The sequence below is a fragment of the Trachymyrmex septentrionalis genome, unplaced genomic scaffold (assembly GCF_001594115.1).
Source record: "Trachymyrmex septentrionalis isolate Tsep2-gDNA-1 unplaced genomic scaffold, Tsep1.0 scaffold7, whole genome shotgun sequence".
Lineage (NCBI taxonomy): Eukaryota > Metazoa > Arthropoda > Insecta > Hymenoptera > Formicidae > Trachymyrmex > Trachymyrmex septentrionalis.
Genome location: NW_017305884.1, coordinates 2146254 through 2154003, shown reverse-complemented (window position 1 = coordinate 2154003; position 7750 = coordinate 2146254). Strand labels below are relative to the sequence as shown.

Below are 7750 nucleotides of genomic sequence, written 5' to 3'. Positions count from 1 at the left end.
CAGCACGAGAAGCAGAGGCGCTGTGGACTTTCGTAAGTGTTCACCATTTTTGCATATATAATGTCAACAATTTTAGAGTATTTCAAAAATTAATTGAAATAATGAAACATCGTTCATTTGTACAGTCTTTGCCGTTTTTTATCTAAGACGAAATTGAAAGTGCTGAATAATTTAATGTCAGATATTTTAATTAGATAAATTGACAAGTAAAATATTAGTTGCTTAATTTTCTATTTAGAATTTTTACTAAAGAGAAACTGTTTATTCTGTATTAAAAGATCATGATTACTTTGGAAATAAATTTGGGAAACTGCTTTCTTGAAAAATAACATAAATGAAGAGGATTAAAAAAGAAAAAATAAAGTAGAGAAATATATAGGTATAAATTATTAAATGCTAAAATATATCTTAAAAACATTTTGAAATACTTGAAGATAAAAATGTATCATAATAAATACGTGCTATGTCCCTATTTACTTGGTATATTGGCATATGTATTAGCGCTATTATGTAACGGTGGGGTACTGGACAAATAATTCCGTAAGTAATTATTGGAATTTGCTATCTAATACTGGAAACATTAAGAAGAGCCATTATACCCACAAAGGTCATAATACTTTCTTTTCTTCTCTACTATTCCTTTGAAGATAATATAAAAAATGAAGAGAAAATGAGAAAAAAGGAAAAAAAATAGAAAGTGGAGCGTAGAATGTAGAGTATATATATTATTATAAAACCATCAAGAGTTTTATATAACAATTTTTAAAATACGGAAAAGTACAGAATAACATTTTGGACTTCATGCTCGTTATTTTTTGTTTTCGAGTGTATTATATGGATAAAAGTGGAGTTTACCGAAGTCCTCGAAGGACATGAGGACTATTGTGTAATTTTCTTCAAAGTATCGGATATAAAATCCAACTTTCAAGTCGACTTTTGTCATTTACTGTAATGAACAAAAAAAGATCGAAATAGAAATGTCGCGAATTTTATACTTTATCATCCATTATCTGAATTCTGTAAAATTTTTCAGATGATGTGCGCCAGATATTAATTGAAACTTTGTACTTGGAGGATCTCTCCTTAATGGTTAAAGTCATATAAAGCACAATCGAGTAATACTTCGTCTTTTCGCGAGAAAATTCGAAATTCTTACAGCGAGAAAATAGAAGAAGTACTTGTTTATTTAAAAAATGATAAATTAAGTATTTATTATCTTTAAACATGTATAGCATATTTTACAATATCACAATAAGTATCATTGTAAAGAAACATCAAAAATTAGTCATTAGACATAAGATCAAAAATATGTATAAGCAGTTTACGATAAAGTATTACAAAATATACCTAATCAAGTTTACAATATGCGTTGAGACGAGAATATTATATTTCTTATGAATCTCTTGTATGAAAAACGCACACATTACGTGTTGAAAGTAAAATGCGAAATCTGTATGTAATATCTAATAATAGTTTTAGTTTTCATATTTTTCAATATTACAATCATTATTTACGATATTTTATAATATATTATGCATTGTGTATTTTATTATATATAATACTGTTTTGAAAAAGAGAGTGAAATAAAGAAACAAGTTGAAGAACCAATATTTACATCATCATCGTACATGTCGAGGAATCCTTTTTTTTGATCCTAAATGGATCTTTGGAATATGAAAATATTCAAAAAGAATTATGCAATTATTTTTTTTTTGTTAAACTATAATCTTTTTCTTTTTTCAGAAGCTATCAAACAAAGGTAAAAGCAGAATTTCTTTTCTCATTATAATACATTTATTCGATCTTTAAATAAACGCAATACAATTGATATAATGAGATTGAATTATTATTTATTTACTGGATATTCTCATCACAGTCTTTTTATACAAAATAATGATAAATGCAATGAATTCTTTGCAAAGTTAGTATAATATTGCTATGAATAAAATAAGATTTTCAACATGGATAAAATCTTTGAAATATTGAGCAATATCCGGAGATATATACAAATATTCACATATGAAAGAATCAAAGACGAGAAAAGACACCGTTTTCTCTCTCTGAAATTTCTTTTGATGTCACTTTATAAAGTGGCTTGGAAAAATTGACCTAGGCTCTTCTCTCATACTGGAGCTCTTAGATGAGATTTAATCAGAAAACTTCGGATGATGGGACACTTTCCTTCTTCTTTAGTGTCCATTGTTCGACTTTCGTCAAAGTGCTTCTTCGTATTTCATCTTGTACCCATTTAGTTCAGCTAGGAATCTTTTTGCGCGAAAAGAACTCTTCGCTATGGGATTAGATGTCCTTTTGCCAGATTTATCTCATTTTAAGATTAATTTATTTTTCACTCTCTCTCTCTCTCTCTTTCTCTCTCTCTCTCGATATATCGTAGCATCAGAACAATAAAATATCATTTTACCGAAATTTATAACAATTTTTTTTTTATACGTTTGACATTTTTTGACAATATTTTTTGCATATGTTATTAAACATTATAAATATAGTTTTATGTTACATAATCAAGTTTTGACATTTTTATTTTGTATTATAATATAAACTAAAATTTTTTTAAATTGCTTTCGTGTTTTAATTCTTTGTTTTTGTAGAGTAATTTGCATTGTTTATAAAAAATCTTTTAGATTTACACGTTAATGACTGTCCTTCTGTTAAAATTTTTGTAATATCGATCTTCATTTACGAGAGACTTCAAAAACAGCTTCCTGTTATTTAAATCATCTCTACAGTTAAGTATGACAGTTGAGTTTATATCTCCATATAGCCTTCCTTTATTGTAAATCAGGTGATTTCGAATAGCGAGAGTGCATAATCGGCTTGAAGAAAGGTGTATCAGAGAACCGTCGTATATTTTCGTTTTACTAGATGGCTCTTTGTATGTGCCACTCAGGAAACTCGTAACACGCGATGAGAATGAAGGCAATAGCCTTCCGTAAAATCTTTGCCGTATAAAAGGCTAAATATGAAATAATAGAAAAATGTGAAGTCAGAATTTTTCATCTTAATTATAAGTATAATCGTAAATATTTAAACAACTGCACTGTTTATATGAATTCTATAAAATTTATCATAAATCTGTACAGTGTATTTCTATAACACACAATTTGCACATATAATATAAGTGTACCTATACAAATAAATATAATGGAAATCTTTATTACGAATTATTACACAAATTTATTTATGAAAGAAGAAAAATATTACGAGTACAATTCTTTGAACAATTTATTTTTGTCAATAAATCAGTGTAGAATTTTATTCAACTAGATTACGTTGCGACATGCTTGTCTCTCATTTTACAATATCAAGATGAAATTTTTAATTATATCACGATATAATTGCGCACAATTAATTGCATTATAAATTAACAGACGTATACGCACGTAAAAGACTTATCTTTCCTCTCTTAGAAAGCACGTAATGGTTCAACGAGACTCACTTGAACGATCGTCGAATCGAGCGCGTCGCTGTACGAGCTTTTGAACGTAAGAGTGCTTCTTTCAGTGGGGAAGCGAAAGGAGAGTGAAACAGGTGCAGCACTCGAATGAAAGGCGTTAATTGGCGGAGGAGTTCGTTTTCTTTCTTACATCTTTCACTAAAGCGAAACCAGCCGCCACTTAATAGGCTTGCTCTTACATGTTTCTTGGATCCCGTCTGCTGCGAGTAAAGATGATCCTTGTGATATTTGTTTCTTTCAGTAACAGATAATAAATAAGTGAACAGTCAAATTGGGCACAAAAGCGTTATTATGTTGTGAAAATTAAACGTTCTTTCGTTTCGTTGAAACAACTCTTTTTTCGCGATTTGTTTTACACACACATCTCTCGACGAAAATATTACAAGTAAAGATTGTTAGAAATAAAAATAATCTATATAATGATCGCCTTTTACACAATTAACCAAAATACGTGTCGCATGAAATACAAACATAATTAAAAAATATGAAATAGTAAATTAAATAAAATAGATTAAAAATGAAATATTGAGAAATTCAATTGTTTTATTTATGCCTCTATTTTTAACTCGTTTTTAATCTCTACAGGATGAGGAAGTCACTGAAACAATGTTATATTTTAAGATAAAAAATACAATGAAATAATAAATTATAAATTCTACTTAAGGAAAAGCTAAAATTTTTCAAATACTCCCCGTCATCTGAAAATTTAAGGCTTATTTAATAAAACGTATTCAGAGCTCGATTAAAATTCCTTCAGTGCTTGACGATATCTCAGCATCAAAGATGTAGATAAGAGTCACATTGTTTATTAGATAGCTTAAGAGCAAGTCTGAGTGCTAATCTTGACATGTACTTCTCGTATTGTATTCTGGGACCAACCTCGAGCACTACTTTCTTTTGCATTGTTTCGCACTAATGGACTTTTTTAAAAAATTCGGATTTAATTCGGAAGACATATTCAAGCTCAATATTCAAGTTCTAATTACATATTTATTGGATATCAACCTTAGCATTCAATGTGGTGTATTTTGATTGCAGTCAGCAGACAAATCAGCTCAGTGAGTGCTGAATGATTCTTTATAATTACGATTGATTTCTATACACTTATGTTAGATCTAACGAAGAATTAAAGCCAAAAATCAATCATTAAAGAATCACTGGGTGCATTCGTTATTACAACCATTTACATTTGATTGACATATTCCATTAGATCCAAAAATATAAATCAAACTGCAGGTGCAAGAGCTCACTGAGCATTCAGTGAGCGGTTGAATGCACCTACTGAATGCACCAAGTAAGTGCTCACCGAGTTACTTTGTTTGTTGAATGCAGCCAATGACTGTATTCGTAAGGTCGCTGACAATGAGTTACGTTCTTACGACAACTATACATTCTTCGAGCAGATAAATAGTGGCGCGAATAGTTCCGTGTACCATTATCATCTCTCAAAATGCGATAGCGGAGCAACATTGGAATGACCAATTCATCATTTGTATAATATATTATAATACTAGTTATTAATTATCTTTCGGTTATTCATTAAGATAATATCGAGATTTGGAAAAAGTTACATATATGAAATTTGTTTAAAAATTACATAATTATTTCATTGATTATCTAGTCGGAGAACGAGTATAAAATTCGGAACGTACAATTTATACTTTTTTATTTATACTTTTTAAAATGTTGATTTTTTTAGGCGTTAATTTGATTTGGATATTTGTGTGTTGCAGGATCAACGCAGTCAACGCAGCTCTCCTATTGCACATCGGTCGGTGAGTGATATAATATAGTAATTGTTCGGGAAATATTTGATTGGCTGATGTGTGTAGTTTTAATAGTTGAAAGTTTATTTGAACTATGATTTTATATAGGATTTCGCAGATCTTCGCAGCACAATACGCATTACAATCGCACCATATTTCTCGCTTTACACACACACGCGCGCGCGCGCGCACGTAGATCGCCCGTTCTTCTACGCGGTGCTAGAGTCCCTAACTCTTATCTTTCGAACTCAAACAGATTCGGTGCCATTTAACTTGGCGCTCTTTTTAAATTAACAGTTAAAGGAAAAAAGGAAAAAAAGCGTTTGTAGGATATAAAATATTAAACAATAATATTTATTTTAAACTGAACTAATGGGTCCATAAAAAGTTATATGCGATGTATATGCAATGATAGATATGCATACGTGCAACTCCGATTAACTCTGAGTTAATATAAAAATATATTATACAATACGTGATACATTTGTTATAAAAATGGATAGACTAGAACAGATTGAAAAGAATATTTAATCCTAGATCGGTCATCGCTTTATCGTACATGCGAGGATGCGAGTACGCAAAGGGCTTACGAGAGAGAAATAAAATTCTATCGGTGTGTATTATTTACTTACAAGTGAACGATTGAAACCGTTCTCGATTTTGATGGACTTTGGCTATGTGGAGCATCAAAAAATTGGATCCATTTATTTTATACTGAAGTAATCAATAATCTGTGAGAAAAGTAGGATATAAAATATTACAGTCACATCTTTGTTATCTATTTTTTCTCAAAATTTAGGTATTAAAATCTCTGGGGATGAAAGTAAATTAAAAAATTTGACGTTTTCAAAAAAATGTGAATGCACTATTATTAAGAGTATAAAATAACATAAAACTTTTATATAAAACATTTTTTTATATATCACATAGTTTTGAAGATATTCGTTGAAAATGAAAAAAAATACGTTATTTCGAGAGGTTGTTTTGATCTCTAAGCCCTGAAATAAGCAGATAAAAAATATAGTTCTAATATTTTTTTATGCTCTACAACATACCTAAAACCCATTAAAGTCGATGAAAGACAATTCCATGACGGTTTCTTTGTTAGTGACATGTTTTGATACTTTATATACTTGTGGCACATCGTGAGAATACATAACGTATTAATAATTCAATGTCAACTACATTATAATAGTGATTATATTTTTGATTTAATTGTTTATAAATATTAAATTAAAAATTGTACATTGCAAAAATTAAGTATTACAAAATCACCAGAAAGACGAAGAAATAAAATAAAATCATGATAAAGAAAATATCGAAATTTTTAGAAATATAAATCTTTCGAATGCTTTTTTATAACATCTACATTTTTTAATACAGTTATGTGAAATTTAAACAAATAAATAAATAAAAATATACATAAAATAATACAGAATGGTGAAAAATTATTTATAAGGGTTTTTTTTTGTAATGAATACTGGTATTTTATTTTCTTTTCTATTTTTTCTACAAATATATCTTTATGATAAAATTAACAAATCATACCGCCTAAAATTTTTATTATCTAAAATTATGTTTAAATATGATACAATCCGTACAATGTAAAATGCTAAAAGTGAAAGCTAATTATTGCTCTTATTAATCGATATAAAGATTACGTATTTATATATGTATCTTATCACATAATTTTATATTATTACTTTTTTAAGTTGAATTTCTAATACTTTCTAATAATTTCTAGTGTCTGCTAAAAATAAATTTAAAAAAATTTATAAAAGAATATTGTCCAAGAGTACATAAAATTTTTCTTGCACTGAAAGAAAAGATTGATTGCTGCAGCCATATAAAAATGTTATGCTATATTTTACTATTTAAATTGCAGTAACGAATCTTTCTTTTCAATATGACAATGATATTGATTGTGCAATTCATTGTTCTTTTTGGACATGACATCATTAATTGAATAGATATCTTATTTCTTATGCCTTTCTGGTGAGATTTAAACAATTAATTATATATGTTAATTGTATATATTAATTTAAAATAAATTCAGCTTTAGATAAATACATATTAATACGCGTAATATAATATACATAAATTATTTATAAATATGTACCTATGTATTCTCTTGCTAGCAGAATTTTTATCAATATCTGAACATTTGTAGATCTATATACATCATATTGTACGGTTCAACTTTATTCGCGAGATATCGGAAAATCCTCTTTTTATTAGAATGCGATCGACGTATAACTTTTATATCTGAGCTTAAGTATAGCTTAATATCGAAGAATTTAATCGCGCGTATCGCAGAAGAACAAATGAAATTCTTTTATTAATTTTTTAAATTAAAACTATTGAATTAATATTTTAATGAGAATTTTGTTTTTGTTCATTTATGATATAATTGAGATGCACATCGTAATAAACTAATGTAAATATTTACGTATATATTTATCAACAATAATATATATATATATATATATATATATATATATATATATTT

General features: G+C 28.1%; 1 protein-coding gene across 1 annotated transcript in view; it reads right to left on the bottom strand.

The window, feature by feature from the left end:
* Positions 1–7750, bottom strand: part of LOC108753619 (collagen alpha-1(I) chain) — a 302527-nt gene that overhangs the window by 209483 nt on the left and 85294 nt on the right. The gene's annotated exons all lie outside the window — the stretch shown is intronic.